This window comes from Mustela putorius, unplaced genomic scaffold (genome assembly GCF_011764305.1).
Source record: "Mustela putorius furo isolate JIRA1106 unplaced genomic scaffold, ASM1176430v1.1 tig00003845_pilon_pilon_pilon, whole genome shotgun sequence".
Lineage (NCBI taxonomy): Eukaryota > Metazoa > Chordata > Mammalia > Carnivora > Mustelidae > Mustela > Mustela putorius.
This window is the reverse complement of record NW_025421998.1, coordinates 40485164-40495161: the sequence shown is the minus strand read 5'-3', so window position 1 is coordinate 40495161 and position 9998 is coordinate 40485164. Positions and strand designations below refer to the sequence as shown.

The following is a 9998-nucleotide window of genomic DNA, read 5'->3' as shown; positions in this document are numbered from 1 at the left end:
AGGCTTCTTGGGGGAAACCACAACATCCTCCTGACCTGCACAGCTAAATGATGTGGGTTTTCTCCAGGTTGGTGCAGAGCAGTCTGCGAGGCAATCCCTCTCAGAGTTTCGAGTGAAGAGTTGGGGCAAGAATCCCTCTGCCCCCCTCCTTCTGAGTTTCCCTTGCTCATCAAGCTGGGGTGGGGGACATATGTCGGCTGTACTTTGCTGTCTTAGTTTTCCTTCTCCATCCTACTTCCCTCTTTCTACCATCCCCTGGAAAGAAGGATGGTGGGCTGCCTCCCACTTCATGATGTTGTATCTTCTTTTGTGTAGCAGCAGGTCTTGGAGCTTTGCTGTCAGGAAGCAAAGGTTTCTTCTCTAGCCCACAGAACTCTATAAACTGGATCATCCAGGCTGAGATGGTGACATGTTAAAGACGAAAGATAATAGTATTTGGAAAATCCTCTCTCAAGGCAATAACCTGACTTGGAAGTCCTTTTTAATTTTTTTCTGCATAATCTTATTTCTTATGCTGGACTCTGAATAATACAATTTTTTTTTGCATTCTTTCTTACTATAAATCCCTATCTCCACCCCACTGCATCCTACCCCTCCCCAGCCCTTCAATTAGATGGACATTCAGGCCAGCTGGATGAAGACCACCCTCTCAGAGAGACAAAGAAAGAAACACATTACTAATTTTCATAATTTTACCCTGTTACAAAATAAATATACTACCATTAGAAGTCATATCCTACACAGAAAGAGATGATGTGTCAGCTACCAATTCCTTAACAAAAATCATGGAAGACACAAAGATTTGGTTTTTATCTCCTGGTGGAGATTTTGTTACTATATAAAGACTGAGCATTTTTGTTCTTGTAAACAAATTTCTTGCAGCAACTGCATGATAGTGAATTATACAAACAGCTACTCCTTTCTGTGACTAGGCAGAAAAGCTTGACAGTTTATCCAGCCTAGGAAGGGGAACTATCAGTGCAAATTGATCCACACACATGAAGTGTTAGCTTATAGTTCAAAAAGAAATCTTGGATGAGATTGGACATATTGATTCCTTTCATAGTTAACTGAAGCAGGACACAAAAGAAGATTTCATTTATACTCTCTCCCTTAAATACTGCAAAGATACCAAGAGCCAACTACAACCATTATTATCACATGGCTTGCCAACTAATATCTGCTTTAAGCAGGAGGATAGATTTTGCATTTTCTATAACTTACTTCCAACATTTCTAATGAATAGAAATTCACCCACTACAAGAGCTTCTTTTCCTTGGCATATGAATTTGATACTTATTAGGATGTTTGTCTGTGTCCAGAACTCCTCAAGTCACACAGACTCACATGTCCTCAAGGTTGTGCTATGATCAAATCATTCCCTTGTATATGCATGATAACAAAGTGTATCTTCTCACATTAAAAAACAAACAAACAAACAAAACTTCAGGAGCGGCGGCTACCCGAGCTGCGCCCAGCAACGTGCTCCTTCCCGCTCCCCCACATCGGCCTCGGCCCTCTCACCGGCTGTAGAAAATGGTGAAAGAAACCACTTATTATGATGTTTTGGGGGTCAAACCCAATGCCACCCAAGAAGAACTGAAAAAGGCCTACTGGAAACTGGCCTTGAGGTACCAGCCTGATAAGAATCCAAATGAAGGAGAGAAGTTTAAACAGATTTCTCAAGCTTATGAAGTACTGTCTGATGCAAAGAAAAGGGAATTATATGACAAAGGAGGTGAACAGGCAATTAAAGAAGGTGGAGCTGGTAGTGGTTTTGGCTCCCCCATGGACATCTTTGATATGTTTTTTGGAGGAGGAGGAAGAATGCAGAGAGAAAGGAGAGGTAAAAATGTTGTGCATCAGCTCTCAGTAACCTTAGAAGATTTATATAATGGTGCAACAAGAAAACTAGCTCTGCAAAAGAATGTGATTTGCGATAAATGTGAAGGCCAAAGTGGTAAGAAAGGAGCAGTTGAGTGTTGTCCTAATTGCTGAGGTACTGGAATGCAAATAAGAATTCATCAGATAGGACCTGGAATGGTTCAGCAAAATCAGTCTGTGTGAATAGAATGCCAGGGCCATGGGGAATGGATCAGTCCTAAAGATAGATGTAAAAGCTGCAATGGAAGGAAGATAGTTCTAGAGAAGAAGATTCTAGAAGTTCATATTGACAAAGGCATGAAAGATGGCCAGAAGATAACATTCCATGGTGAAGGAGACCAAGAACCAGGACTGGAACCAAAAGATATTATCATTGTTTTAGATCAGAAGGACCACGCTATTTTTACTCGGCAAGGAGAAGACCTTTTCATGTGTATGGACATACAGCTGTTGAAGCACTGTGCGGTTTTCAAAAGCCAATATCTACTCTTGACAACCGAACCATTGTCATCACCTCTCATCCAGGTCAAATTGTCAAGCATGGAGATATCAAGTGTGTGCTAAATGAAGGCATGCCAATTTATCGTAGGCCATATGAGAAGGGTCACCTCATCATCGAATTTAAGGTAAACTTTCCTGAGAATGGCTTTCTGTCTCCTGATAAACTCTCTTTGCTGGAAAAACTCTTACCTGAGAGGAAGGAAGTAGAAGAGACTGATGAAATGGACCAGGTAGAACTGGTGGACTTTGATCCAAATCAGGAAAGACGGCGCCATTACAATGGGGAAGCATATGAAGATGATGAACATCATCCCAGGGGTGGTGTTCAGTGTCAGACCTCTTAATGGGGCCAGTGAATAACACTGCTGGCATTTTATGTGCAGTAGTGAATGAGTGAAGGACTATAATCATAGCTCACTACTTGCTATTGGTTTTGTTTTAATATTCAACTATAGTAGTGTTTTAAAAGTTAAATGAAGAATAAACTCAAATATAAAAGCTCAAAAAAAATCTTCATTTTCAATGTTTGAAGTAACAAGGTACATAGAAACATGGTGGTTATTCAGATCCATTTCTCTTTAGTCTACAAGTAAAGATGAATGAGATTTCTGGTTTTGTTGTGTGTGTGTGGGGGTGTGTGTGTGTCCATATAACATGGCACAAAAACCTGACAAAGATAAGAAATTTGACTATGGAATAAACCACCATCAACATATTAACAGTTAATGGCCAACTACTCAGGCAAACTTATCTATGCTGCTGTCATGTCATTATCTACACATGCATCAAGAAAGACCCCAAAATGTTGCAAGACAGGTGGAGCCACAACCCAACAGCTCTATATAATAGGATCAACTCACTGACACACACATTCTTACTGGCAATTGCAAATAATAGCAGGGAGTAGTGCTTGACTCAGTTATGTGTAGTGGTGAATTGGCCATTAGCAAAATATGGGGCCAACAAATTCTACTGCGATGGCTCAATCTGTATTTTTGGTGAAATCAGGCATTTCAGGCATGTCTCCCTCTTCCAGGAAGGGAAGAGCTCCAACAAACAGCCTCTAATGTAGAGGATTGAAATGTAAACCTAACATCAAGACATGGTATAGGTTCTATATATGACATCCCAGGTAATAGTTGGAAATACAAATCAAGATCTATGAGTATGTGGTTAATCTCTTAATTTTTATCTCCAACATTTTTTTTTAAAAGATTTTGTTTATTTATTTGTCAGAGAGAGAGAGAGAGAGCGAGCACAGGCAGATGGGGTGACAGGCAGAGGCAGAGGGAGAAGCAGGCTCCCTGCCGAGCAAGGAGCTCAATGCGGGACTCGATCCCAGGACGCTGGGACCCCGACCTGAGCCGAAGGCAGCTGCTTAACCAACTGAGCCACCCAGGCGTCCCTCCAGCTATTTTTCAACAGTGGTTTTTGGTGAGGCTGAGTTTTGTTTGCATGGAGAAAGGGTGGAGGAGGTGGGAGGTTGGTGCGCAGTACCCAACTCAAGTCTCAATCCTTTACACCCCAAGAGCAAAACAATAAGCATTCCGTTAACTGAACCCTGAACTGATACTTGGTATTTTGATGAACATCTAATGTTACTCCAGAATGGTCCCAGAGGCCTTGGCTCTTATGTTCAACAGTCTAACGAAGTATTCCATACATAAACATACTCTCCCTGAGGTGAGTTTTGGTTAACATGGTTTTATGAATCTTATTATGTCCAGAAAGGTTTTGGTGCCCCTACTAGATGCCCTTTGGCCTTCTTAATCTGGCTCTGAAGACAGACCCTAGAAAAGTTTTCTCCTCTCTCTGGGTGGCCATGTGTTAGTGGAGTTTATTGAGGAAAAAAAAAATGTAGTTCATCACTCTACGAAAGGCTAGAACGCCTTATAACTGATAGTCCATGGAACTATGGAGAGCATAAAGGAGATGTGAGGATCATACCACCATAGAATCAGGGACTCATAGATAAGAAATGGAGATAGAGGGCCTATATCTTTCCTTCTTTCTCCTCTCCTGTTCCCTCCCTCCTACCCTCTCTCCCTTTTCTTTCCTTCCTTCCCCTTCCTTCCTTTTCTTCCTTTCTTTTTTCTTTTTTTTCCTTCTTCCTTCCTCTATCTCCCTCCATTCTATTCCATTCCATTCCATTCCTTCCTTTCTCTTTTCTTTTCTTCCTTCCTTCCTTTCCCTCCCTCCCTCTGTTCATTCCTTCATCCCTCCTTCCCTCTTTCTTTCTTTCTTTCTTTCTTTCTTTCTTTCTTTCTTTCTAATATAAGTAGATGTCTTTGCAATTTGATGATTCACAGAGACTGAGCAAAATGTTATAATATAATCACTTACAATGGCAAGTAAGATCCTTGGGTCCCATTTTCTGAAGAAATAAAATTCCAGTCACATGGATGAGGGCTGAGATGACTTAGCTTAGTGATACAACTTAGGGATAAAAGAATTAAGTTTTCATATGTCCAGGAGACTGTGCTAAGGAACTTACACACATGCTCATGATATAACTTATTCCTGGTTTATAGATGAGGAAAGTGAGGTTCAAAACTTTCCATAAACTTAAGTTTAAATTTAAACTTTCCCTGCTGGAAAGAGGCAGAGCTGGGATTCATATCCAAGAAAATGACCTACTCTCAACCTCATTAGTAAATTGGGACAATTAAACCTAACTTGCAGAGTGACTGTACCATAGGTAAATAAATAAATGGCAGGCAACTGACATCTAGTACTAGGTACTGAACCACATAAAGAAACATATAGAATCTATTATTTACTTTTTCCTACAATGTCTTCTCTGTAGACTGAGTTATGGCTTCTTTCCACTTCTTTTCCAAACTATGGATTAAAACTCATTTAATATTCTCTCTCCATTTGTTTTTATTCTCCTTTTAAGAGAGTGTTTTCTCCACTATCCTGTACCTCCTCCCATCACTTAATTTTTAAAATCAAAGCAAGTTAAGGGAGATGTGTATTTTTCCTGCATTTTCTTTTCCTCTAGAATTTTGCACCATGCATATGTATTAACTCTTCAAAAGGTAAAAATATTTTTAAAATTACATAAGAAAGGCTTGTTGGAACATACATAACTATCATACCTCATCAATTAAGTGATTTTCATGTCACATTTCTAATCAAAATGCTATCCTGGAATTTAAGTGTAGGGTTGGTAAGTTCCTTTGCAGTTAGGCATATGTTTTAACATACCTAGTACTTAAGGAGTTATATTTTTATCCAGAAAGTATTTATAAAATAGAGTATCACCAACACATAAATATCTCTGGAAACACTGATAGGCACCCCAAAAAGCCCAGAGTAGACATGCAGACCTGAAAAGACTTGCAGGCATCAAGATAAACTTCTAAACTTTCCTGTATCAAGACATAGTTGATTTCTATTTAAACAAAACTTTCACACTTGTCCAACAAAAGCTAATATCATCCAAAAAAAAAAGAAAAAAAAAAAAAGAAAGAAAGAAAGCAAGAAAGCTAACACCATCATTTTAGAAACTCTTATTTGAAATACTTTCAGTGTCTCTTTTCTAGATTCTTGGCATTTCCTGGACTTTGGCTAATAAGGTCTCCTGCCATCTGAGTAAGCCTGTTCTGTGTGTGCCTCAAAGTATTCTTCCTGGCTGAGTCAACAGTGTAGATCCAGGCTTGTTTAGAGTTAGGATTTAAAGAGCACATCCTTCTCCACCCCACACACAAAAGGATACTTTTAATCTGATTTAGAATCAGATCTCATGTCACCCTTCTGTTTATATGCCCTTAATTCTCTGTAAGCTTCCTGATGGCTCAATCTCCATGCCTTGTTGGCCTATGATCAGTACTTCATAAGGTTATTCATTCAACAAATGATTTAATCTCCTGATTTCAGGTAGCTAGAGTCTTGCTCATTGCAAATAAAATTTAAAGTTCAAATAATGGATGAAACCCAACTTCAGCCATTTCTAATTGTACTAACCTTTCAAAAAAGGAAACTAATAAGTAATAAAGTTCTGGGTGGCAGGAGGCAGTTGGAGTGTCAGAAAGTTGCTCAGGACTAATCTGGGCAAGGCAGGTGCCTGAAGACAGACAGTTTTGCCAAACCTCTTGCAATCCTGGTTCACTTTGTTTCTCCTGGGGCCATGTGGGAAGGAGCCCCTTCATATAGGGAGAAAGCCATTCTGACAAATTCAAGTCACAAGCATGCACACAAACATTTATTCACTACATCTTAGGTCTAAGGCCTTGTTGGGGAAGGGGGTCTTCTTGTTCTAAAATAGGAGCGAATTCAGATTGATCAATGGGACTTCTGAGCGATGGCCTCAAAGGAACATCTAGGCTCATTGGTGATGGGGAAATGGCAGCTCCTTTTGACCAGGCTTGATTTTATCCATATTTTAAGGACATTTCACACGTCTTTCTATTGACTGTTAGCCACTATGTACTAAAATCCTTGAAGCGCCCAGTGTGAGACAGGAAGTGGCCGGACTTACTTTGTACATTTAGTGAGATCCTGATTCTTGCTGCAAACACTGAACTGGGATAGGAAGACTGTGAAATGAAAGAAAACGGGTCTAAAAGCTTGTGCTTTGATGCATTACCATGGTGAGTGGATATTAAATTTCCATGTACTAGTCATCATGCTTTATCTAATGCATAAGAGTTATGTATCTCTACATCAAGGACATTAAATTGTAATTTTATGAGAAACCCACAATTGAGGTTTTTTTTTTTTTTTTCTGTTAAAAAATAGCAGAATGTCCTTTGTTGAGGGTAAATAGTTACCTTGTTATTCTATGTAATCTCCACAGGGGACATATATTTGAGATTGATTTTAAAGAAGAGTGACTTGGGCATTGCGAGGAATGAACCTAGAGAAAGGGCGCAGGAATAAATTCAGATAGTTCGCTCTGCAGCTTCTTAGCTCTTTGACGTTTAGAAGAATGCTTTGCTTTACTGTGTTTGGGGCCCCATCTGAGAGAATGATCTAATGATATGCTCAGGGGCCTCACGAAACAGCAGTTCTTAAGATTAGCAGTTCTTGGGGCACCCAGGTGGCTCAGTGGGTTAGGGCCTCTGCCTTCAGCTCAGGTCACCATCCCAGGGTCCTGGGATCAAGCCCCACATCGGGCTCTCTGCTCAGTGGGGAGCCTGCTTCCCTTCCTCTCTCTCTGCTTGCCTCTCTGTCTACTTGTGATCTCTGTCTGTCAAATGAATAAATAAAATTAAAAAAAAAAAAAAAGATTAGCAGTTCTTAAGAAGATGTCACCTGCTGGGTCTTTTGGGATCTTGCAGTTGACACTAGCTGAATACCTCCTACTATGTTCAAAGCATTGTGCTTTAGACTGCGGATAGGGCAAGGAACAAAAGGGAGATGGCTACTCACTTCAGGAGCACACATACAACTTACTACGCAGAAAATCATTTCCAAATGGAAATATCAGAGACAACTCTAGGGGTCATGATGAAGACACAAAGACACTCTAAATAAGAAGTGTGGGAGCTTTGGGGCACCTGGGTGGCTCAGTGGGTTAAGCCTCTACCTTCAGCTCAGGTCATGATCTCAGGGTCCTGGGATTGAGTCCTGCATCGGGCTCTCTGCTCAGCGGGCAGCCTGCTTCCCCCTCTCTCTGCCTGCCTCTCTGCCTGCTTGTGATCTCTACCAAATAAATAAATAAAATCTTAAAAAAAAAAAAAAAGGTGTGGGAGCTTTTTAAGAAAAGGAGATTGTGCCTTTCTATATATCTAGGTTATTAGGGGGTACTATAATATGCAGAGTTAACGTATTTATGAAAAGTTGTATAGGGGCGCCTGGATGGCTCAGTAAATTAAACGTCTGCCTTCAGCTTGGGTCATGATCCCAGGGTCCTGGGATGGAGCCTTGCTTTAGGCTCTGCACTCAGCAGGGAATCTGCTTTTCCCTCTGCCTCTGTCCCTACCCCTTGCTCATGTTCTCTCTTGCTGTCTCTCAAACAAATAAAACTCTTTAAAAAAAATTGTATAAACTGATTATGGTGAGCATTATTCAGAGATCCTGAGAGCTATGATCCTTCAGCAGTCCTTTGTAATTACTGTGAAAAGTGAGCCCTGTTCAGGCTCTGCCCTCCCCACTTCTACCACCCCTCCCCACATACACATTACTTTCCAGTTCATATGCAAATATGGGTTTTATAGACTTTTTCTTTAACAAAAAACTTGTAGATGTGTTTTCTTCAGGTTATTTCCTTACATTTATATATTTATTTATTTATTTATTTATTTTAAAGATTTTATTTATTTGACAGACAGAGATCACAAGTAGGCAGAGGCAGGCAGAGAGAGAGGAAGGGAAGCAGGCTCCCCGCTGAGCAAAGAGACCGATGAGGGGCTCGATCCCAGGACCCTGAGACCATGACCTGAGCTGAAGGCAGAAACTTAACCCACTGAGCCACCCAGGCGCCCCATTGTTTTTGATATAACTAATACCAACATTACCATGGGGACTTTTGTAACAAGAAAAGGATACAGACTTCTTTCCATCCATTTGCGGCATGATAAAGTGGAAAAAACAGGCCAGTTTGAAGAAGCTTCATTTCCTGGATAGGTGATCCTGAATCAGTGTGTTTACTTCAGTGCAGTGAATTGGGTGGTTGTGCAGAATGTTAAGTAATGGAGGCCCCAGTACCAAAAATTGATTTGTATTCTAAATTAGTCCTGTCTGTAGTTAGAAATACTTTTCACTGTATGTAGCAAAATACTCCATAATCTAACTATCTCACATAGTAAAAAGTCTCCTAATAGTTGTTTCAGAGTTGGTGTGGCTCAATGGTGTCCTCAGAGGCCCGAGCTTTCTTTCTGTTCTAACTTCTCAGCATGTTAGCTTTTCATCTCAGACCTTTCACCTCGTGGCCACAGAGGACTGCTGCTCCCAGTAGCAGATCCTCTCACTACCATGCCCAAGGAATGGTACCAGACAGCTCTCTATGAGTACTTTTATCTTTTTTCAGAAGTAAAATCTTTCCCAGAAATTCCTCATTCCTGGCAGGGTCTCCTTAGATGTTTTTGGTCAGACAGTTACTGGTTGCTTCTAGCTACAAGAGATGGGAAGGTATTCGGGAAAGTGAAATGTGAGAAAATTGACTAAAGTGTGAAATTCAGATGACTGTGGTGTATCCCTTAAGGCTAGGCACTTTGCCACCTGAACATAACTGGGGTTCTGTTGTAAAGGAAGAAGGGGATGGCTGTCGGGAGACCACCACTGGTGTGTTCCCTCGCCCTGAAGGGATTCCATGGACCACACTTTAAATGGATGGTTGCTGAACATCATCTGGGTTACATCAGAAGCATCCAAGGAACTTTAAAAAGGGCCAGAGGCCTGGATTTCACTGACTTGAGTGGGTCAGCAGTAAGCCTTGAACATCTGGATTTTTTTTTTAAAGCTCATTAAGTGATTCTGGGGTGCAGCTAGGACTAAGAACTCATTGGACAAATGAGTTAATTTCTCTGAACACCAATGGGCAGCCCATGGAGATAGTATCAGGATAATAGTATTTGCCACATAGGATAAGTATTAGAAATAAACAGGTGGCATCTATAAAATTGAAGTTCAAGCCAGCACATATGTGCACATATGTAAACTTTGGC

General features: G+C 40.6%; 1 pseudogene; it reads left to right on the top strand.

Moving 5' to 3' along the window:
* The first annotated feature begins 1461 nt into the window (after positions 1–1461).
* LOC101680430 lies at positions 1462–2883 on the top strand (annotated as a pseudogene).
* Positions 2884–9998: the final 7115 nt, after the last annotated feature.